The sequence below is a fragment of the Neofelis nebulosa genome, chromosome 2 (genome assembly GCF_028018385.1).
Source record: "Neofelis nebulosa isolate mNeoNeb1 chromosome 2, mNeoNeb1.pri, whole genome shotgun sequence".
Lineage (NCBI taxonomy): Eukaryota > Metazoa > Chordata > Mammalia > Carnivora > Felidae > Neofelis > Neofelis nebulosa.
In genome coordinates, this window is record NC_080783.1 from 86,533,401 (window position 1) to 86,558,400 (window position 25,000).

General features: G+C 40.0%; 1 long non-coding RNA gene across 1 annotated transcript; it reads right to left on the reverse strand.

The window, feature by feature from the left end:
* Positions 1-2,226: 2,226 nt before the first annotated feature.
* Positions 2,227-23,677, reverse strand: LOC131503736 (uncharacterized). Its single transcript, XR_009257556.1, has 7 exons — positions 23,270-23,677; positions 21,317-21,370; positions 16,391-16,532; positions 14,692-14,749; positions 13,951-14,177; positions 6,175-6,274; positions 2,227-4,348 (listed from the first exon to the last, which is right to left on the reverse strand). It is a non-coding gene; the product is annotated as an uncharacterized LOC131503736 (long non-coding RNA).
* Positions 23,678-25,000: the final 1,323 nt, after the last annotated feature.

A 25,000-nucleotide genomic window follows, 5' to 3' on the forward strand; every position in this document is an offset into this window, starting at 1 on the left:
ATTTCTAAAAGGTAAACTGCTTAACACAGAGGAATGAGAAGTTATTTTTTAAAGAGTTAAAGGAGATTCATTTGAAATTTATCACAGTTAAGTACTAAACCAAGACAAGAAAAAAAAAATGTGATACAAATAAAAGTGGTTAAGCAGAGATTTTAAAAGCAAGCTGTTTGGACAGTTAGTAGAAATCTTTATATGTTTACATAATAAAATCACATAAAATAAACAGAAATAACAAGGTTAGGTTAAAAGGAAAATGGCAGGCAATGAACTTGAAATCTACAAAATGTTTCAAATAATCCTAAACATCTTTATACAAATGTTAAACTGAGCCTCCTCATTAAAGAATATTTTTTTTTAAGTCAGGGTTCGATGAGGGTCAGGGATTTAACAATGGAGAGGCATAGATTTATCTTGCTGTCTCAGCAAATATTGTCATAATACAATTTTGCTTTCCAACTTTGTAAAAAGAGCATTTGAGCAGTGTACACATACCAGAAGAAATTATTGTGGGCAGAAAAGTAAAGTTGGCACACTGGCCTTTTATTCCTCTCCTACTGTTACAGAGATTTAATCGTATCTGGGACACATATGCAAAGCCAGCCAAAGATATTAACAGGGTGGAAGCCATCTTTGCAGTGAAACATGGGAGCTCTTGCCTCTTTAAGAAATCTGTCCCGGGGTGCCTGGGTGGCTCAGTCGGTTGAGCAACTGACTTCAGCTCAGGTCGTGATCTCGAGGTTCATGAGTTCAAGCCCCACGTCGGGCTCTGGTGATGACAGGTCAGAGCCTGAAGCCTGCTTTAGATTCCTTTCTCACCACCCCACCCCTGCTTGTGCTCTGTCTCTGTCTTTCAAAAATGAATAAACATAAAAAAAAAAAAAAAGAAAAGAAATCTGGCCCTGCCAGGGCACCTGGGTGGCTCAGTTGGTTAAGTGTCCAACACTTGATTTCGGCTCAGGTCATGATCTCACGGTTGTGAGATGGAGCCCCGCCTAGGGCTCTCAATTGGGCTCCCCATTGAGCTTGGAGCCTGCTTGGGATTCTCTCTCTCTCTCTCTCTCTCTCTCTCTCTCTCTCTGCCCCTCCCCTGTTCATGCTCTCTTTCTCAAAATAAATAAACTTTAAAAAAAAAAAAGGTATCTGTCCCCACCAACCACCCGCAGAACAACTTTGTCTTAGAGATAAATGAAGTCAAGGCACAATTTCCAAAGTGCCCCTTAAGCTACCTGGATGGAGACAGAACATTCTGGGATGTGAGGATCCAGGCAGATCCTCTCCTGCTGATTTTCCCCAGCTTGCCCATTAACACAGATTAGTTTACTGTTCACATTGTCCCCTAGACACGAGGCAGAGAGAGCAAGTGGACTAAAACTGAAACAAGCCTTTGACGAGTACGGGAAGTGGGCTAGGGGTAGGGCACAGTGGAGCAGCAGCATCAGGCATCAGGCCAGAGCAACAGGCTCTGATGGACATACAGCGCCCGTATTTTCCAAACCGAAACTCATGACACATGGCTTGACAAGTATGATTGTACTTATGGGAACAACAGGACAGAATATTTACAACCCAGGGCTGCCCTGGAAAATCTAGGGTATATAAACACCACATCCATAAAGGCATTGAAAGTGGGAAGGCTAACATAACCTACTTTGAATTCTGCAAGTGCTGGCCAGCACATGTGAAAGGAAGCTGAAGTCACCCTCGTCTCTATTTATTTCTATCATAAATGCATTACATATTTTTGACACATTTAGGATCTCTATTCCAAAGACTTGCCATAAGAATAGCAGGTGATATCTGAATGAAATAGATTTTTACAGTTGAGTAGAAAAGCATGCATCATATCAGATTAGATTGTTTGCCAAACTTGCCTGCTCAGCCCTTACAGGGGAACTAAACTCACCCAGAGACTTCAGTGTATCAGAAGAGAGGAAATATTCTCAGAAAGCCCGTGCATGCTTGCACACAGCTTTCAGACTAGGTTCCATGAGTTTCCAGAAAGAAAATTCATCAATTCAAATTTGTGCCACTTTTTTTCTTGCCTTACATCCATTTAATTACTTGCATGTGAGAGTCATTGTTTCTTATACGACACCCCCCCAAAAAATACTTTAGTGAAAGCTTCTTGTAGAAAGAAAAACAAAGGTCAGTAACCTAATATCCCCAAGCAACCCTACAACAACAAACCAGGGAGGGAAAAAAGTGAAGAAATGCTCAGAACAGGGAAAAGATCTTCGTCTGTTTATTCTTTTGACAGTGAATAAAAGTTACGATTTTCCTAATAACTATAAATTGCTCATGTGTCCAACTTTTAGAGAATATATAAGAAGGCCCCATAAAAGATTAGAAGAGTTATTCTGTGTGAGTTAAGAAACTTTTTTAAGGACTAGAAATGCATCAATACAATCCATTTTGTCATGACACACAGAAACTGGAAGTAGGAAAATGCCTGAGGGATTACCTAACAAAAGGAAAGCTCCTCCCTGTCACATGAGGAAACTGAGGCACAGCAGCATGTCCAAGGTTAGCTAGTTGTAACTGAATCAAGGCCGAACCCCATCTCCTGCAGAGCTTATGGATGAGTTTATTCATCTGTAAAATGAGGGTGCCGAACTCCGAGGTCAATGCCAACCATAACATCCTGCAATGCTGTATTGATTGATTGCTTTGTAATCTACTTATTTGTATTTTGGCTCTTAAATAAAGGTAAGGCTGCCAGGTTTGACATATTTCTAGCCCTTAGAAAGCTGACCTGACAGTAAAGTCCTTCCAAAACATTTATAGAGACAATGTTCAGAACAATTTGCAGAATTTAATAAGGTGACACATTTTGAAGCATGGCGCAGTCGGTTACAGGCAGCCAGCCTGAATGGATGCATGTGAGGGAGGTATTATTTTTTTTTAATTTTCAAGATGTCACTGACAAGGGAGACATATGCCAAATGGTAACCTAGGTCTCTGTTTAAAAAAAAAATCCTTGACAAAGGCATGAAGAGCAATGAAGAGCATGGTACAAGAAGAATGAGTGAAACATCAAAATAGGATACCGGGAATGAGAAAACATATTGATCAAAATTACGTAAAGTCATCTGAGGCCTCTTCTTTTCCACTTACACCTGGCCCCAAAATACTGCCATGCAGAGGTTTCCCGACATTTAACAGCTTAGTAGTGATCTAGGATAATCCTCTTAAATCAGAGACTACAAATTAGCATAAAATCAGAGTATAGTTTTAAAATCTTCTATGCTAGTTATAATATTCCTTATTTATCTTTACCATAGACTCTTACCAGTATTTCGTAGATCTCCAGGTAGGATTTACACAGTAAAAGAAAAAATGGCTATGTGGAATAAATATTGAATGAATGCTCAAATTGTTAAAAGCAAGAGTAGCCAAATTACTACTATAATCTAAAAAAAAAAAATGGTTTGATCAGATGTAGTATATTTTACATGTATTATATAGGTAAGATGCTTTAAAACATAATAGGGAATAAGCCAATAAGCAGAACATTCTTTTCTAGGATCATGGAGTACTTTTTTCATAATACGTAGATTTAGTGGAATATCTACACCACCAAAATCATGACTGGAAGCAAATAAGAAAACAAAAGTACTTGGAAAAATTATCTGGAAAAATTATTGAGCAGTCTGGTTGCCTGATTTCCTGACTTATCTCACAACTCTCAGGTTTCTAGGTGAAACTTCCAGATCTTAAATGCATTTTCCTACATTGACAGAAGTACCCACACTTTGCAATGAAGCCAACCCAGTTTTGAGCTCATGGTTTACTTGCTGTTTGTTCTTGGGCAGTTACTTAACTTCTCAGTGACTGTTTCATTCTCTCAAATAATAATAACATCTGAATCACTAGATTCTTAAAGTGATTAGATTTGATGGTATCCAAAATTTAGCTGTCATGGTGTATGGCACCAGGAGGCATCCAATACGAGGAGGTAGTCCCAGTAACAAGAATAAGAGTAGTAATGGTCCTTCTCATGTCTTTTTTTTTTTTCTCTTGTGGCACATTGTCCTGAAATTAACACAGGTCCTGGATTCAGAGAGGGTTGGGTCTGAAGTCAAGCTCTGCTCAGGTGGGTGACAAGAGATTGTCTCTGGTCTGTTTCTTCTTCTGCGAAATTAACACCTTGTTCTTACTATTCTTGTGAAAATTGAATAAGATAAGACATGTTGGCGCTACAACAGTGTCTGGCACAATGGAAGGGATTACACAGAAATGGTGATTCCCAGCACTCCTTGTCCTCACAAGTCACCCCATGCCTTTATTCACTCCAGCACAAGCATGTTCTGAGCCCAGGAAAAATACAAAAGGAACAAGACTGTCCATTCTGGTTTCAAGAAATGGATAAAGAGGCAGAGAAAGAAAGAGAGAGAGAGAGATTATAGGATATGATGACAAATAACTTACGGGAGTTATAAACCAATCTTGAGAACACAAAAGTATAAAGCTTTCTTGAAAAGTCTCTAAAAGATCTTAAATATTAGGCCACTTAACACCCACTAGAATGGCTACAATCAAAAAAACAAAAGCAAACAAAAAAAAAAAACAACAACACCACTGACAAAAACAAGAAAAACAACATAAAATAGCAAGTTTGTGGAGAAATTGGAACCATTATACATTGCTCACAGGAATATAAAATTCCACAGCTGCTGTGGCAAACAGTTTAGTGGTTCCTCAAAAAGTGTAACATAGGGGCATCTGGGTAGCTCAGTCAGTTGAGCATCGGACTCTTGATTTCAGCTTGGGTTGTGGTCCCAGGGTCATGGAATTGAGCCTTGCATCAGGCTCCTTGGGGAGCCTGCTTGGGATTCTTTCTCTCAGCCCCTCTCCCCCACTCATGTTCTCTCTCTCTCTCTCTCTCTCTCTCTCTCTCTCTCTCTCTCTCTCAAATTAAAAAAAAAAAAAAAACAGGGGTGCCCAGGTGGTTCAGTCAGTTAAGCATCCAACTCTTGGTTTTGGCTCAGGTAGTGATATTGCGGTTTGTGGGTCCAAGCCCCACATCAGGCTCCGCGCTGACAGTGTGGAGTCTGCTTGGGGTTCTCTCTCTCTACATGCCCCTCCCCCCTCACTCTCTCTCAAAATAAATAAGTACACTTAAAAAAATTAAAATAAAATAAAATGATTTTTACAGTGCAACATAGACTCAAGACCCAGCAATTTCATCCCTAGGTATATACTCCCAAAGAATTGAAAGGAGATTTTCAAACAGACACTGGTACATGAAAGTTCACAGCAGCACTATTCACAATTACCAAAGCGTGGAAACAACCCAAGCAGAAAAATACAAGGTGATATACACAATGGAGTACTATTCAGTCAGAGTAAGGAATGAAGCATTGATACATGCTACAGTATGTAGGATCTTTGAAACATTATGTTAAGCGAAAGAAGCCAGTTACACAAGACCATGTATTATGTGATTCCATTTACATAAAATGTCCGGAATAGGCAAATCCCCAGAGATGGAAAGTAGATTAGTGGTCGATTAGGGCTGAGGGAGATGGAGAAATCAAGGGAGGGAGTAAGACCTAAAGGGTGTAGTGTTTCTCTTTGTGGAGACAAAAATATTCTAAAACTGACGCTGGTGATGGTTGCATGTATCTGTGACTATACCAAAACTGCTGAATTGAGGGCTTAAATGGATCAGTTATAAGGTATGTGTATTATATCTCAATCTGTTTTTAAAAAGAAAGAGAAGGAAACTAAAAATAAAAATATGAAAACACACACACATACACACAATGTCCTAGGAGTTTGGCCAGACTTCTGCTAGATCCAGTAGAGATAGTGACGTTGGTGACCATTCCAATGCTAGAGCTGAAAACAAAAACTTCACAAAACTAAGAGTATGGCAGGCACAGAGGGTAAGAATGGAACCACTCGTCCAAAGCCCAAGACAGAGAATGGAGCTAGTGTCTTCTGAAGCACTGAGAGGACAAGTGGGAGCCAGGACATGGGAAAGGGGGCCAGAGAACAAGGAAACATAGTGATCTCATAGATCACTATGGATATGGAGGAGTTGCACCCATCAGAGGCCTGGAAAGCAGGCTTCAGAGTGACCCTGCCATTCACTGGGCACGTGTGCAGGCAAGCTTGTGATCTTTCTTAAGCATCCGTTTCCTGTAAAATGGTAATAAACATAGTGCTCACCTCACAAGATGCTTTCAGGGTTTAATGAAACAAGATAGGTAAAGCATGGAGTCAGAGTCTGGCAAACAGTACGCAGTCAATAAGTATTAGCTCCTTGAATCTGTGGGAAGCCAAGAGTTTAAAGTGAGAAATGTCCAGTTATCAACAAAATGTTATATCAGATGATAAAGGTTTCAAGCTTTTTGAACTTTTGAGTAATTTATACACATTATCACTAATTTAACTTCCCCTGATCCATCAAGAAATACACATGGTTTTTTAAAAACCTCTAGAGAGTGATGGTAAATGTCTCCTAGACTAATGATACTGATCTGGCCTCGGTAGCTCAAGCTTAGCCATAAAAATAACAAGTTCTTTTATGATGATATTCTAATTAAATATCCCAAACTTTATTCCAGGTATCTGCAATCCAGTATTGGCAGAGCTAAGTCAACCAAGAACATTCTGGCCAGCAAATAATAAATTCTCAGAAGCCAAAATTTCCATTTACACCTGTAAATAGAAAATTCAATTTAATGCAAATTGTTAAATAATAAGACCAGTGGGCAATGAACCATACTAAACACATCACATGAAATGGATCAGTCATGCAGCATGGTGACCAGGAAAGAAATTTGTGACACATTCTGTTCTGTAGCTAAATGCTACGTGTTTACACACGCATGCACACACACGCACGAGCACTGAACAAGGCGCTTCCACAGAGACACAGCACACACATGAAAAATGTACAAATTCGGATGAGTGGCTGGTTACATTCCTCTCTATTTAAAATCTTTTGGTCACCTTCCATGGGATCATCTAACCATGCAGAATGCTATTTTATACAATGCTTGGCAGAGCAGTTGTTAGGCAGAGGAATCCTGTAAACGGTTTCATTGAAGCTAAAAATTATTAAGAAGTAGATTCAGGCATGCTCTTTTGTTGGACCTCCTCCTTGAGAAAGTTCAGAAGTCACTGTCCACAAATTTAAAAGTAGCAAAATACTCACAGAATCCCTTTAGCTGTGAGGCACATAAGTCAGATTAAAATCACTCAATGTAGATAATTTTTTTCCTTACCATAATTTGGACAATAGGCTATTGCTATGCTTCAGAGATTTTGGAGGTTGTTCAAGGTGCTAGATTTAGGATGTATGTTACAGTGTGTCCAGAGAGCAAGGAAGTTGGGGGTGAAAAGTTTGGAAGAAAATAGGTTTGATTTTTAAACATTTTCTAGCTTTCCGCTCTCTCTCTTTTCTTAAAGAAAACATCATGCATCTGAGCTTAGAAACAGCTTAAAAAAAAAAAAAATCACATGGATCGTCTTTCGTCCTAGTCACCAAGGCGCTGACACCCTAACACAGGCTGTTATAACAAGAGAGTAAAATCCTTAATGCTGACGTAACACTTTGCTTTTTGGGTTCCCAGAGTCTGAAGAGTATACAGACCAAAGCCAAGCAAATCTTAGTGGCAGATTTTTTCCCCCATATGTGTTTGTGAAGTACCTGTTTGCCAGAAGCTGGAGGATTTCACAGCAAGTGGGACTTTCAGGCTAAAACTAGGAAATGCCAGGGTGAGTCTAGACAAGTTGGTCACCCCAAGTATTTGTCAATAAAAGACTACAACTGGCACTTAATCATAATATTTGATGTTACACACACATCAAATCAACACACATGTATTGAAATAATTTTAAAATCATGCCATTTAAAAATGAGAATGCGAAATATTCAGCTAAATGATATACTAATTATTCATTAATTTCCCTCAGCATCCTTTTGTTATTTCTACTTCTGTGAGCTCCCATCAAACCTTAAAGGAAATTTTCAGGTGTATTTTCCAATCAGAAGGACCCATGGTCAACCTAAGAATTTACCCTAAGCCCACTGGTCCTCAGGAAATTGGAAAATTTTGAGAAAAGGGTTTTAATGTAAAATTGTTTCTATACTGAATCAGAGAACTGATTTTACTTTTTGAATAATTCAGCTGAAATTTATGTTAGCCTGAAATATTAACATAATTAAGGAAGTAAAATATTATCTGGAATGTGGCTTTACCCCAATGAAAATAAAACATCAAATCCTTTTCTTTATTTTATCAGCTGAGCTTAGCATTTTCTTCTTGCTAAGAAATTTGTTAATGAAACTAATACAGTGAAAGAAAGTTTTTATATTTACCCACGTTTGTCACTCTCCACTTACATCTTCACATCTTTAAGAAAAATGAAATTATATAGCAAAATTATATTTGTTTCTTTCTAAATTCATTGTAGGTATATTTGATTTCTTCCAAGTTTCCAATGGTATCTGCTATATTTCGTCACTGAAATATTTCATGTAATTAATTAAGAAGTAGGGATAATGTAGGACCACTTCATCCAAAGATCTACCAGCATATGGAAAACACTGCAAATTACCAAATAAGTCCATTGAGTGAAACATAAAGTAAAAATGAGTTTAAGAGACAGCTGGACATGTTTATGTAGGCAAGGGGGTTGGAAGATATGCTGACAACACAGAGAGGTGTGTTGCAATAAACTTGAAGGAGACAGGCCATTGGGCCAACCATCCCTTTTCTATCCAGGAATTCCTTATGTTCTCATTAGTGTCTCACATCTGGACAGCTGTGTTATTAAAATCTGGTCCTAAACTCGAGTCAATGAAAGGGTTTGGTGTCTCAATTTCATTCTTCCTTTACGTATTGAACACACACACACACACACACACACACACACACATGCATTTCAACTTTTGTTCAAGGAAGCATTTCACATCCAGATGTCAGATTTTTGTGACTCATGGCCAAGGAGAGAGAAGGGCTCTGTGAACAAGCTTGTTCTGATCATGTCCACCTCTGTCTGATACGAGTACATATTCATGGCACCTCACTTTCATAAATACAACATTCTAAGCAGTCCTTTGCATGACCACCACCTTCAGTTTGGAGTTAGGCCTCAAGCTTCTTATAGCTCAGTTTCTTGGGAAGAAAAAAATATTTTAAGGGTTAGAGAAAAAGGGCAGTTCTCATTCCTTTATCTTTCCTCATCTTTTAAAATATGTGGTTAGGAAAGATTTTGTACAGGATTGGTTAGAAGCCAAGAGTTTCACTGACCCTTTTAGTCATTGCCATTTCACATTTCTTGCCTCAGGAAGTGGTTGAGCTTTTGAACACATTCATATTTTAATATAAATGATGTGGGCATAACCTGCATCTGAATATAAATACCAAGCACCTGCTTTAGCACTTTATAATTAACACACACTTGGATCCCACTGTGTCATTTGCTCTAAATCATGGTCCCCTTAGGTTGGTGCTATTATCTTATGTTTTTACACATAGAAACTGAGGCCCAATGAAGGTAAGGGACTTGGCTAAAATCATTTGCCCAAGTGGTAAGTGGTCGAGTTAAAGCATGTGCTGTGTAGATCCACTTTTAAATATGTGTGTGTGTGTATATATATATATATATATATATATATATACACACACACACACACACACACATAAATACATATATAAATACGCATATATAAGTAAATACACACACACACACATATACATGCATACCTGGAAACATGGATATAAGATGAACTTACATTCAAACAGAAAATAAAGTCCCATCTCTAATGTGAGTTTTAAAAAAATAAAGTTGAGCAAAAACATAAACAAATGATAAACTTAAATCTATTGGGTCTATTTCTAAAGACTTAATCCTACATGGTAACTAGATAAGCATATGTACTATTTCGTTCTCACAAGTTAAGAGTAAAGATGCCTGGGGTGTGTCTGGGTGGCTCAGTCATTTAAAGGACCTACTCTTGGGACTCTCAGTTTCAACTCAGGTCATGATCTTGCGGTTTGGTGAGTTGGAGCCCCACATTGGGCTCCGCACTGACAAAGCGGAGCCTGCTTGGGATTCTCTCCCTCCTCGCTCTCTGCCCTTCCCCCACTCACATCCCTGTCTCTCATTAAACATTAAAAAAAATTTTTTTAAAGGGTAAAGATACCTAAGGAAACAAAATTCATACAATCTACTAATTAAAGACTTCTTTATAGTTTTGCTATCCTTTTTTTGTTGTTGTTTTAGGCTAAAAAAATTATAGCCATTACAGTTAATAATAAATGAATCAAAATACTGAATTGTTTGTTTATATTTGTTTAAATTTCAAGCATCATACCTTTTGCAGTGAAAACCCAGGCACCACCTGTGTTCTAATGAACTGACACTGAAATAATATTGTCTCCACAAAAGCCAAATCCACACTCAGAAACTATTAATTGCTCTTGGTGTACAGAGAAGCCTTACTCAATATTTGGGCATCACAGATAGTATTGGAATACAAACCAATAAGTGAGAGAGAGAGAAAGAGAGAGAGAGCAGCTGTGGTGGCAGGACGAGGGCACTGAGGAAAGAGAGACCGAGCCTGACACCTAAGGAGCACAAGACACCCTAGAGCCTCATAAGGAGCAGCTCCCAATACCCAATCCCTTCTGATTATTCACTGTATCTGCTTTGGTGCCCATTTCATCATTTGGTTCTCTCCTGGAACAAGTGCCCTGGCCTGAACCCCAGTTTAAGGCTCCTCCCCCGATAATCTGTCTAGCCCTTACCAGTAGCCTCCTGTCAGTCACCAGAGCCTATCCATGAGACCCAGTAGCTGATTGGAGTCCTACTTCCGCTGAAACAGAACCCCTCAGAAAGTAAGAGGTACTGCCTCATACTTGGCAAAAAGAGCCACTGAGCACCTGAAAGAGCCCTGGATGTTGAGGTCAGCCTCTCATGAACTTTGTGCATCAAAGCCCTCCAGCTACTGTCGTTGAAACATTGGCCTCCCTCCCTGAAGTTCTGACATTAGACTTTCTCCTCACTCCCTCCGAGCCTGCTCTGAGGTCCCAACATGCCTTTAGCCCAGCCTGGAAGGGTTATAACATGTCACAGGTGATTTAAACTAATTTCAGTGGTGGTTAATGGATTTCAAAGACCTGACCTTTTGTGCATTAGGAAGATCTACTCTTGCCTTCACTTTATTTTGTAGCTATCATTTGGCTGGATGGCCTGCTGTCTGTATTCCCAATAGCATTCATCACGCACAATCTGTCTTCCCTGCCAGCCTGCAACGATTAGGTCTGTATCCTTATTCTCGGCATGGAGTCCAACACATAGTAGGGAATTGGTAAGCATTTGCTGAATGAATAAATATGTGATACACGTGTGTAATTGTCAAGCAGTTCATTTGTTTAGGACATGAAGTGCCCCATCACATATTTGAATTTATTAATTGGCCAATAATCCTGATGCATTAGTAAACACATTTAAACTTTAACTTATTGGGGTGCCTGGGTGGCTCAGTCGGTTAAGCATCCAACTTTGGCTCAGGTCATGATCTTGCAGTCTGTGAGTTCTGGCCCTGTGTCGGGCTCTGTGCAGACAGCTCGGAACCTGGAGCCTGGAGCCTATTTCGATTCTGTGTCTCCCTCTCTCTGCCCGTCCCCTGCTCACGCTCTGTCTCTCTCTGTCTCTGAAAAATGAATAAACCTTAAAAAGAAAAATTAAACTTTAACATATTTACACATAAGGGCACACTTTCAAAAACCATTTAACCAATGTCTAGGGGTAGGTAGGAGGAAGATTATAAATATCTTTGCATTCAGTTGTTGTTTCATAGTATATACAGAATTTAGTTTGTATTACTGGCCTCTCAAGAGAGAATTGAAGCACAAATAATATGTTTTTATCTACCATCTTAACATGTGAAGTTTTTCTCCCTTCAAAAGAGTATTTGCCAACTTTGCTTTATAAAATTCTAAGTAAACAGAAGGAAAAGACAGCCCCTTACTGGAAGTAGCATTTTCATTCAACAACAGAACTATAATAAATATACCTTTTCTTGGGCTTCACATTCATCAGCAAAAAGTCCAGAAAACTATAGGTAGAATATATTGAGCTAGCCTCCTTATCTTTACTTAAAACTAATAATTTTGTGACTTCATGACAAAAGGAAAAAATTATTTTTCAATGTTCAGTATCTATATGATCCCGGCTGCCCCTACTCTCCCATCTCAAATAAACCCAAATAATTTTCCAATTTTGTTCCCAAACCACTCTCTTGACCAACTGTTTATGACTTGGTGCCTTTATGTACTAAAGACAAGTGACAAACCAGTTATGGAAGAGAAGAGAAAAAATTTCTTCAGGTTGCTCTCCTAAAACCAAGGCTCCCTTTCTAATGTGTACACATATTTGTACATGTATGTATCAGAACTAAGCTAAGTCACAGGGCAGAATTCAACTCCATTTTGATGGCACTCTGCTATGACTCTGAGCCAGTCCCTTCAACACTCTGTTTCCTCACCTCTCACAAAAGAGTACTTAAATTTGCCCTTGGCCAGTTTCACAAAGATGATTCCATATCTGAAACATACTTGGGGCTTCCAAAATGGGTTTATTTCATCTGACTCCATCAAAATCTTAATTTCCTCCTTTTCCAAATGGGGCATAATAATATCTGCCAACCTTGAAAGTTTATTGTAAGGATCAAGTGAAGATAATACATATGCAAAAGCTTTGAAATTTGAAAATGTTTTACATGTGAAAGTTATTTTTATTCGAATACTTTCACAAATGCTTGTCTAATCTAAATACAAGTCATTGCAAACTACAATGAGACCTTTACGATTGGGGGGGCCCCCTGTTAATATGAAGTGCAGGGAAGCTGCGTTGCTCCTGTGGCTAAATGCATCATCTGCAGAACATGCGTGTGCTTGGTGTTCTTTGTTCAGCAGTGAAAATCAGCTCCTACCATGACATTCACGTTCACTTCAAAATGTACTTTTAAGTGTCCACCGTGTGCCAGATACTTACTAGGAGTCGAGGGTATGCCTTAGCTCAGACTACTATACAGCATACCATAGACTGCGTGGCATAAACAATAGACATTTAGTCTTCATGGCTCTGAAAGCTGGGAATTCTAAGATCAAGGTGCCAGTGTATTCACTTCCTGGTGAGAACTGGCTTCCTACCTTGTAGACAGCCACTGTGCATGGGGACAGCAAGCTCTCTGTGTCCTTTTTCTTACAAGGGCACTAATCTCACCTTGGGCACCCACCCTCATGACCTCATCTCAACCTGATTACTTCCCAAATGCCCCACCTCCACATACCATCACATTGGGAATTAGGCCTTCAATAAATCGATTCTGGGAGATAGAACATTCGGACCAGACGAGAGTATAAAGATGAAAGAGGCAGTGTCCCTGGCCTCAGAGAAGCCTTGTTCTAGTTGAAAGAAGACACATAAAGGCAACACAGCAGTGCAGAGTGTGAAGTGCTGTGAGGACACAGAAGAGCCAGCCTCAGACTTCTAGGAGATCGAGATGACATGTGAGCTGAGTTAAAGAATGAACGCTCAAGTCAGCCACATGAAGGGAAAGGAGAGAATACTCCCAGTAAAAAGCATAGGTGCAAAGGCCCTAACATTGGAAATAATATGGCTTGTTTAAGGGGAAATACAAGCAATAGTACAAAAGGGTAATGTGCCCTTTGAAGATTGGCAGGAGACGAAAATGAAGAAGAGAATGTGTTCCACCCAAGAGAGCCTCATATGCTTGGCTAAAGAACCTGTGGTTTATGGCATAGGCATAAGAAATGCTGCAGTATTCAAACCGTGGGGACAGGCAGGATTAAACTGGCCCGGTTTCTTGATTCTCGATTTTATCCAAAACTATGGAAGAGGTACAAAGTTTAAATTGAAAGGTTATCATTTCAAAACAATATTCATAAATATTTAAACACCCACCCTCAGGGGTCCATCTCTGAGGTTCGCTGAGTTTGAGGAATACCAGAGTCATGTCATTGGGAACTGCTGATGGTTTGTAGGCTCAGTGGTGACACAGTCAGATAGATGTTGTTGCAGATCAATGACTCATACCGGTGATGAAGAATAGATACGAGGGAGGAAAGACTGGAAACAGGAAAGCCAGTCAGGAGGTGGGCACAGCGTTCCAGGAAAGAGATGACGAGTACCTGAAATAGGGTAAGATGAAAGTGTGGAGGATTTGGGAAACGTGAGCACATGTCAGGAACTTGTGGAGGTTAAGATCGTTAGCATTTGCTGACTCATTAAATATGGATTTTTTTTTTTTTTTTTTTTTTTAAGAAAAGAGTCAAGGGGCACCTGGGTGGGTTAGCGGGTTAAGCGTCTGGCTCTTGATTTCGGCTCAGATCACAACTTCACAGTTCGTGGGTCTAAGCCCACAGAGGGCTCCTGTTGCTGACAGCATGGAGCCTGCTTGGGATTCTCTCCCTCCTTCTCTCTCTCTCTCCCCCCTCCCTTACTCACTCATGCATTCTCTCTCTCCCTTTCTCAAAAATAAATAAACTTTTAAAAAACTTTTAAAAAGGAGTTAAAAGTCACCCCAGGATTTAGGCTTGGAAGACTTGGGATGGACAGTTGTGCCCTTCAATAAGCTGCAGAATATAGGAGAAAGTCAAAAGTTAGATTATCCCTTCAGCTCTGACCATGTACATTTCTACATACCCATGAAAATCCAGGTGAAGATGTTCTGAATTCCTCCCGATAGTCTTCTCTGATTCTCCTGTGAAAAATCACAAGCATTTGCAAGGTGGTCAGAATTAGTGGGCCGTTCGGCTTTATCTCCTTCCTCACTTCCGGTGGCCATGTCTAGACTTCCTATATGACCTGGGTTCGCCTCCTTCACTATTTTCTCCGATGCTTCTTAGCATCTGTGACAGAGTAGTGGCTGCCTGAGTGTGGTTTTCTTAGGGTAAGCACAAACAACCCAGTTCCTTAAGCTCCTTGGTTTTTTAACCTTTTCAATAACACGCCACATGTCACTGACTTGAGGACTATTCTTAAATAAGTAACCTAGAAGAAAATTCATTATCATACCATCCACAATCTCTTAGCCTCCCATATCCCTATTTCTGAACTTTATTTCATTTCCAACAACTTCGTTTCTAATCTTGCTCCTGGATTCCCAATTATAATAAAACAAACACTGATCTCAGGTGGGGAATAAGCATCAGAAACAGATGAACTCATAAGACAAAAATCTTATGTCTCTGTCCTCCTGTTTTCATGCAAATGTCCCCAGTAATTAAATCAGGGAAAGAAAATGTAGCAAAAACATATCAGCCAAATGGTTTCAAAATTTCAAAAGAAGCTGTAAATATGGTCTTTTTTAGAAGATCAGGTTCTAACTAGAGTATGAGAAAGGGTAACAGTTGTTCTGATGAAGCAGTTTTTAAATTCTTGTCAGTGATTTAAAGAGAGATAACTGATGTATGTTGAAGAAGCTGGCAAGATTTTTAAATAGTTCGGACGCTACAGGGAGCATTTTTTTTTTTCTTAAAGCAATGTACTCAGAAGTGTTGGCAAGATTTTATTTGAACGTAGCAGTGCTTATGTGAGGAAGTTATTTTGAATTACCCTAGTATAAATATGTATGACTTTATTTGTATTGAAAATTTCCTTTGCAAGTGAGTGACTGAGGGACTGTTATATCTCTATTGCTTGGCAAATGATTTCAGTATTTCATTTTGGAAATAAAATACTCAAAACTCGAAAATAATGCCAGACTCCTGTTTATGACCACAGGTGATTTTTGTGCCTACGTTAATACCTTTTAATTCCTATTTGCCATGTGGCACAAATGGCATCTGTTGTCTTACGTCTGGCTTTTTTTATACAGTATTCATGCATGCAAACATCCATTCATTCGGCAGACATTATTCAGAACCTCTCAGCCACCAAGCTCTATGCTAGGCACAAGGCAGACAGCAACAGTATTGAACTGGCCTTCCTTATAATATTTCACGTAAGCATTCTGTTTCCTCTGGGCAGTTTTCTGCAATATAGTGGAAATTTCTAATCCTAGCATCATAGCTTATTATTTAAAAAGCTAAGCCTGTTGAAGGCTGTGGACAAGGCTAACTTTGAAAGATAGTTTTTCCTCTCAGCAGAGAACACCAAAACAAGGGTAAGAGGAGGTGAGGGCCCTGAGAAATAGGACCTGAAGGGGAAGGAAGAAGAGAGAGGGAAGGGTACTGGAGAAGCAAAGCATTGTAAATAGGGCTCATACTTTTCACCTCTGGACTTCTGAGCAACCAGTTACTGTTCTACGTGAAAATGAAACTCCTGGCAGGAAAATCATCTACCCCTGTGCTGATGGAGCCTGTTCGTTTACTTAAAGGAGAAACAAAACACAACCCTACACCTTCTTTGTTTTCCTTCTTCAGCTCTTGTGTGGTGTTAGCAGGTAAGGAGATCATTTATTCTCAAGTGCAACTTCACACTTGGCGGCATAAGCAAATCATACTTGTACTAGTCCGGTCCATTTCCTCCTTATGATTTCTTTCCTTTTTCAGAGAAAACCTCTTATTAAATTTTAATATATTTACTTAAAAATCAACCACGAGAAGGCTCATCAGAGCCATTTAAAGAGAAAGACAAATATATACACATAATTCTGCATATGCTCCTTCGTTTATCTGAGGCCACGTGTAAAGCTGATACAGCGGAAGGGAAATAAGCCAGCCTAACTTGATAAAAAGGAAGTGTGTGAGTCTAAGTGTCCATGGTCCCCGCCTGCTACCCTCATCTATGCTCGTGCTCATCTCAAGCCGTTACAAGTGTGAAACAGGAGCTCACTTTACTTCCCTTTAAAGCTTTTTAATGAACGGCAGATTCCACAAAAGACAACAAATATTTACTATATAACAGGCACTGTCTTAGGGGATCGGGAAAGATACATCAGGGGTAGATCATCTTCCTTTGTCAAATAAATTACTGTTTAAAGATCCTAAGTGAAGCAACGATTAAAAATTTCCAAGTGATGGGGTGCCTGGGTGGCTCAGTTGGGTAAGCAGCCAATTTTTGATTTGAGCTCAGGTCATTATCTCACCGTTTATGAGTTCGAGCCCCATGTCAGGTTCTATGCTGATAGTGCAGAGCCTGCTTGGGATTTTCTCTCTCTGCCTCTCCCCTGCTCCCTCACTCTCTCTCTCTCAAAATAAATAAACTTCAAAAAATTTTCCAAGTGATGGTTTTGCTTCAGTATCATAAAACACATTACTTTGCCCCAAATCCAAAGTTCAAAGTGATTTCAAATTGCAAAACATACTTCACCCAATCCTGAACATTCTCCTCAAGCACACAAGAACTCTCCCTAGAGAAGTAGAGATCATCTTTACCTAATGACCATGGCAAACTATTGTAAATAACTTTTCAATATCCTATATAAATGCCAGATGATAGTAGGTAATAATACACGTCAGGATCATGCTGATTTCTCTAAACTGAAATTCCAAATACTTATGAGATAGATAAATTAAGCTTTAAAAGAATGAGGTTTTAATTTTTCCTTCTTGTTTTGAAAGGCCAAGAATTTTCTGTGAACATTCAGTTTTGTTGTGTCCCTCTTGTCTAGAAGGGTATTAGCCATGTGCCAAGAACAATAGAAATACCAGCTTCCCTCAACCCAGAAAAAATACCCCTTTGCCAAGGAGCCATACTTACGGTTCCACAATGGCCAAGGAAAAACCTAATAGGAACAGATTGTGTGTGTGTGTGTGTGTGTGTGTGTGTGTGTGTGTGTGTGTGGCAAAGTCAGTTCCAGAGAGAGAGAAAGAAGCCTGGTTTGCACAGTAGTAGAACCACTAGAAAAATATGCTCTGTCCCTGTGTCCACGGCCCAGTCCTCCCCTGACGCCCTCCTTTCTAGGGCATGGGGTAGAAAAGTCACATACACAGTAGATCATGCCAGGGCCTGCTGACACAACCCTACTCCCAGATTTACAGGCAGGAGAGTGAAGCAATGTCTGAGCTACATACGTAGTCTTACTTTTATTTTCATTTTTTTAGGTAGATGTTTCAGCACTTGACTGGGAGGGATGGGAAGAAGATATTGCAGGAAAATTTCTCAGTGCTATTACATCCCTTCTACCCACTCCGCAATCCCTTCAATCTTCTGAAGTTTGGGTGAGGGTCAGTAAAGAGCTTTGGACGGTGTTAAGAGCCTCTTCTTTTTACCTAGCACAAATAGGATCTCTGATACTTCCTGGCCATGCTAAGCTGGCTACAAGACTACTTCCTCCCATGCCAGGTCATACGGAGAGAATGAGGTGGGAAAATATTTTTCCTTACAATGACAAATGGCCATGTGAAAAATGGAGTCTCAGGGGCTAGTATCGTGATGTTTATTATCATGAACACCTGACCTTTCCCACTACAAATTGAGAAATTCCATGGTAGTTTTCTAACTTTGTTATCAGTGAGCATTGATTTCTGTACAATGAAAGAACCAGTTAAATTATTCCTAGTAAATCATAAAATAGTTAAAACAATTAAATAACAATAAAATAATTATAATAATAATTAAGCATATGCTACATCTACTCTACTTTTTTATAACTTAACTTCATGTTTTTCAGGTAATTCATGGGAAAAAACTCCTATGTATTTTTTAAATGTTTGTTTTATTTCGAGAGAGAGAATGTGTGCACATGTGGGGGAGGGTCAGAGAGAGAGGGAGAGAGAGAATCCCAAGCAGGCTCTGCATTCAGCAGCTCAGCACAGAGCCCAATGTGGGGCTCAAACCCATGACCGCAAGATCGTGACTTGAGCCACTATCAGAAGTCACTCAACAGACTGAGCTACCCAGGAATTCCTATGTATTGATAGGTCCCAGATTTTCCTATGTACTGATATGCCTGTCCTGAATCAGACATTTTACATATATTGTTATTTTTTTTTCACCACAACTAGCTTAAATCTAAGTGTTCTTTTGCTCTTTTTATTTTTCTTAATTAATCTCTATGCCCAACGTGAGGCTCGAACTCACAACCCCAAGATCAAGAGTCACGTGCTCTACTAACCAAGCCAGCCAGGTGCCCCTCTTTTGCTCATTTTTAAAATGAGGTTCACAGGAGTTTAATATCTTGTTCTCAATATATAATTAGTACACAAAATGCATGAAATCAAATCCAATTCATCTAATTTTAACATTTGTATCTTTGCCTTTATAATATGCTATCATTGAGGAGAATATAAAGAAGCTAGTGTCAAATACATTGATGTTCAGTTTGCACTCAACAAGTGACAAAAGAAATTGTACAGAAAATAAAAACTATTCATGATCTTCATCACTGACTTGTCCTGTGCTTGGGCGCAACACTGGGGTCAGGGTGAGCCAGAAGGGACCCACGCATGGGAGCTTTCCCTGAGCTGGGGGTCCTGGAGAGAAGACCGAACTGAACTGTGAAGCAACAGACAACAAAGCTAGAGAAAGCATTTGACCTGAGTGTTTGACTTGAGCCAACGTTGTAACTAGAAAAATGAGCCGAAGCATTAGGTCCAAAAGGCAAAATAAGCCATACGTGGAAACACAAGGAGTAACCCACTCATCCAGGAAGATTGGAAGGCAATCATAATGCAGGGCGCAGGGTGGGTGGGCACAAGCGGTTCAGAAGTATATCTCGAAAGGTGAGATGACACTGAGTGAGATGTGCCTGGCCTTGGCCACGAAGATGGACCTGACACATTCAAAGGTCCACACAGAACCAGACACTTAAATTCTAGAGAAAGTCATCAATTTTCTCTAGGTCACATCTAAAACTGCCAGGCATAGAGAAGCAGGTTTGGGTTTTTTTCCTTAGCTATTACCATTTCAGAGTTGTGATTATCATGAAGAAGATCATTTTTGAGAAGAAGGTTTTTACATTTAAGTATCTGAAATAACTGGAAAAAAAAGAAATCACCCCCGAATAGTACATTAGAACTGAGTAGAGTACAAAGTTTATAACTTTGACCTCTTAACAGAATAAGGACTATTAAAGAAGACCACAAAGCAGTATGAAGCTATTTCCAGGTCACCAGACAATCTGTAGGTACAAACAATTGCTGGTCCCATTTCCCTTCAAAAAGGGAAAAAGTAAAAGGTACAGGTCACTCTGAGCCCCTAGTCTGATGTCCAAATGGCCCTTTTGGTGGCTTTGACCTATGAGGAGCACGGAATGGGTCCTTAGAGACAGGAAACAATTAAGGGACACTTTCAGTGTTTTGAGGAGTCAGAGAAAACAACAACAACAAAAAGCCATCAGTGTTGGGATTAAAAATCGCAATAGTTTTTTTTCCCCTTAGCATTTGCATTGATTTTTCAGCTTTTGCATCAAAAAGAAAATCTGGCCTTGTGGATATTTAAGAGGCTAGGGAATTTCATTTTCCATTTAATAAACTGATTTTCTCCCCCACTATAGGTACTTGGAATTAGCACAAACCCCAGGATAACTACAATTCCAAAAGGGAATGTTCAGTTCATTATGAATGGTCTGACAGCAAATAACGGTCTGACAGCCAAATTCCTGGTCTCCAAATTTGTAAGTTTGCCTTTTTTTTTTTTCTCACAATTCTTACTCAAGACCGCTTCTGAGCTTTTGCACATTTAACCCTTACACTCAAAGACAGTATTACTCATGTTACTGAAGAACATGAGAAACTTCAAGCTTAAACACTTGGATTAAAAGAAGTCTGATATTTATAACCAAATTATGACCATCTTGAATACAATAAATTAACTGCTGAACTAACATAATAAAGAAATACTGTATTTATTCTCACGTCTGTGGCTACACATCCTTTGAACAGGTCTAAAGAATCATAAACCAGCCATAAATCTTATGATGTTTTCCATTTTATTTCTTCACTTTAATGACATAGTACTCATCTCTCAATAGGAAAATTATGAATGATACTAAAAGTTAAATAGTTGTTTTTGGTAGTCAAAATTAATTTATACCGTCTTTAATTGATCTGTATGTTCCACATTATTTTTTCAATTTTTCATTATAACAATAAAGCTACACCATAATGACGTTTCATGTATTACTTCATTGAATTCTCAATAAAAGCCCTAAGGAATGAACACTATTAATGTACCCACATTGTTGATAAGCAGACAAATTTAGAGAAAATTGCCTGTAATCATACAGGTAATCATCTGCACTGTTAGTATCCAAAATAGATACTTTGAACTTCAACTGACATAGGGATATACAAATTCCAGGGATATATTTGCGTGATCATTTTGAAATAACTTTACACCAGTGCACATACTAATAAGTAAAAAAAAAATAATGTAAAATTACCTTAAGTACCACGTCTTAATTATTTGTCAACTGCCTCAATGATCCACTTTTGACCTGTATAAATAGACAACCGAGAAGTTCAATGATCAAATCCCAGTATGAAAAAATGGTGCATAATTAGTGCACATCTCTGCATTTGGGGAGGACAGCGAATTGATTTTACATAGGGCATTGTTTTTCCTAATTAATTGTAGTTTTGTCACATGTTTGTATGTGATTGCTACATAAGTGGTTTACAAATTGTTAAGAAGTTTTATGGATATCTAGAAAGAATAATACAATTCAATGAACTTACACAAATGTTAAAGAGAAATTTTACATTAGAATGTTACTTTGTTTCTTTGTCCTGAGAGAATGAATTCTTTTTAAAAAAACACAGTTAAAATCAAGCATTAGATATGCAAATATGTGTTCAGATCAGAGATACCAAAATTATTCAAATGATTAATTATTCATCATAAAATGTCAATTAATAATTATGAAGCATAAAAGGCATCTTTCTAATGCATCTTCATTTTTCTTGGCCTAAAAAGGGGCTTAATATACATGTTCAATTGACTTCTAACAAGTTTTAAAAATGCAACAAAGTAAACAAATTGTAAACAAGTACAAACTCTGAATTTTAATAAGTAACAACAAATGTGCTCAAAATGAACAAAAAGCAAAAAAAAATAAGGAAAACAAAAAACATAGCCACATTCATGACCTACACGGCCCCATGCTCACTCACCTGCCAGGGAAGGGGTCAACCTGGCCAAGAAACCAACCCAACAACTCAAGTTGTGAATGTGTTTAGCAAGTACAAAATAAACATGATGTTTCTCTCCGAAGTGGAGAGAGGAGAGTGGGGAGGAGAGTGCCTTGGGAATTTTTTACACTTTGTGAATAGACATTAAAAGATAAAGCACAGTTTAAGTTTCCTTAAATTACCTATTATAACTCCTAAAGTCCATTAAGCACTGCTAAAATATCACTGTAAATGAAAATTTTTCACAGTTTTAATTGTCAATAATTTCCCTGTGTCAACTATTTTATTAATTTTTCCAGGAAGGTTGTATCTTTTAAAAAGTCAGTTTGAGCTGATACAATTCAGAATAAGAAACCATTTGATTACTAAGCTATTGATTTATATTTATGATTATGATTATGATTTACTTGGCACTGACACCTGGTGAACTTGATGACCCAGGGAGTTATTTTAGTTAAGGCGTCCCTGACCTCCCGCTGGTAGATTAATTACATATTAAACACTGTGTTTTCAAAACTAAATGATAAATCTGGACCCTTAAAGGAGGCACAAAAGAATCAGAGCGAGAGAGGAGGGGATGCTAAGAAACAAAACAAGAGATGGCAAAAGGAAGATAATCAGATCAAAAGAAAAGAGAACGTAGGAAATGCAATTGGGAAAGAATTTCAAGAAAATAAGGATAAAGGGCTGGGAGGGCTGACAGGAGGGCAAGAAGGAGGGAGGAAAGGAAGGGTTTTGGGTTTTTAATTCCCTGGCGAGGCTGCTGGCGTCCGCGCCCTTAACGCCACAGCCTTCCAAGTTGAGGCGAAAGCCACCTCCTCGGGCCTGCGTCGCATCCAACTTACTCCAAGTTTTCTGGTGACTCCTACAGGGCCCCTTTCCGTCCCCGCCCCCCCCCTCCCTTAGAGAGATTGACAGTCGCGTGGAGGAGGCTTTTCCAGGCACAGCCTTTCTCATGGTAATCAGCCCCCAGCATCACCTCCCGGCTGCGGCCGCTCCCGCTCCTTGCGCAGCTCGCGGACCCCGGGGACCGGAAACGGGGCGGCGGGCGGGGAGCAAGCTAGCTAGCGACCCAGGTCAGCTGACCCGGCGGCGGGGCGGGGGTCGCGGGGTTCGCGGGCGGGGACAGGTCCGGGGGAGGGCGGGCGGGGACCGACCCTCCCCTCCCCCCCACGTGCTCCTCCGCCCGTTCGGCGGGGCCTTACCCTGAGATCAAATGGAGGGACCGAAGCTGGGGGCGTGGGGGACCGAGCGCGCCGAGAATTGGGGGCGACAATCAGACCTGTTTTGCATCAATAAATTAAGACGCTCATTTGAGTCCTGAAGTTTGCTGGTTCCTGTCAGTGGAGACGTTGGCAAAAGCACTGAAGCCGAGATTCAGCCTTAACTTCAAAAAATAAAGGAAAATAAAATAAAAAGAACCCCCTCAGCTGGCCGCCCTGCTGGGGCCAGGTGACGTGCGTGATTCCATAGCCCGCGGGCCTCACAGCAGGAACGTTAGGGTCGGTCTGAGGTTCTCTGGTCCTTGATTTTGTTGAAAAGGGTTTCTCTGAGAGATGCTCCTGATTTTTTTTTTTTTTAATAGATTTTCCCCTCCTATCCTAGGCTCAACTCCGAATGGATTGGATTGCAAGTTTGCACGTGAGAAAACCGTTTGGCTTGGCTTGGACCCCTGCCGCCCCCCCCCTCCACACACACCCCAATCCAGGGGTCTCCTTTATCACCCTTTGCTTGCAACTCTAAAAGAAGTTGCCCACCTCCTGCGCAACAGCCCAGGGTTGAAATAATTCCTCTAGATGAAAGATCAATTCCGTTTTCAAAACGAGAATAGTTTCCTTTTTTTTAAATTTTCTCCACATGGTACAAAATAAACAGAATTTGCTTTAAAAAAAAAAAAATCATTAGCTGTGGCCAAATTCGAATTCCTTCTACAGCCTGTGTGTTCAAGGGCAGAAACATTGTATCTCTTTGGGCTTCTGGGCCGGCAAGCGGAGCTGGGGGCTTGGGGGGTTGGGGGGGGGGGTGGAATCTGCTGTGAAAGTTGAGGAAATTGACAGACTGTGAGGTGAAGAGGGGGACCGTCACCAGGTCCTGGCTGAAGGAAATTGGAAAACAAAAGTGCATCTTCTTACCCTGACTGGGTGGAGGGAATCCTGAGGGAGGCAGTTTTACTCAAAGAAACCCTAAAGAATTGTTTTTCCTCCCTCCAGTGTCGATTGCAATATTATTTCATATTTACATGTATCTGTTGTTTTAATCCCCTTCGTCTGCGCTAATCTCGAAATGGATTATTAATGGGGAAGAAAGATCGGGAAGGAACGATTCATTTGCAGGACTTGTTTTGCTGTGTGAGGAGACGAAAGCACCAGTCCTCTCTCGACTTTTCCCTGCGCCCAGCCCTCCTGCATCCCGCTGATCCCACGATCACCATTGTCCCCGACCTGGCCTTCGGACTCAGGGAGTGTTCGGAACAAATTTATATTCGGCTTCCTCCCGTCTCCCCGCCAGTGCGTCGGTGGGAACTCTCGGTCAAATGAGGAGGGGAGTGCCAGGGGCGTGCCAGGCAGGGGCGGGGGGCAACCTGCCCGCGCGCTCACCCCTCGCTGAGACCCTTCCCTCGCCCTCATCCCAACATACACCTTAATGGGAACCTGAAAGATTGCTTTTTTACCCCAAACCAAATACTTGAAAGTCGGAACTCCCAGTGCTAAGTGTTGGGGCTGCCTCCTGCCACTTGAACAATTACTGAGCCCAGAGTAATCAGATGATTAGGTGTTTTTAATGGAAATACTTCAGTCTTTTTTTTTTTCTTAAGTCAGATCCTAAGTAACCTGACACTAATATACATAATAAAGACAAGTGATTTGTTAGCCCTTCTCTTAGATCCTTTGACCTGAGGTTTTTGCCTGTGAGTGTGTGTCTGAGACTGTAACCCT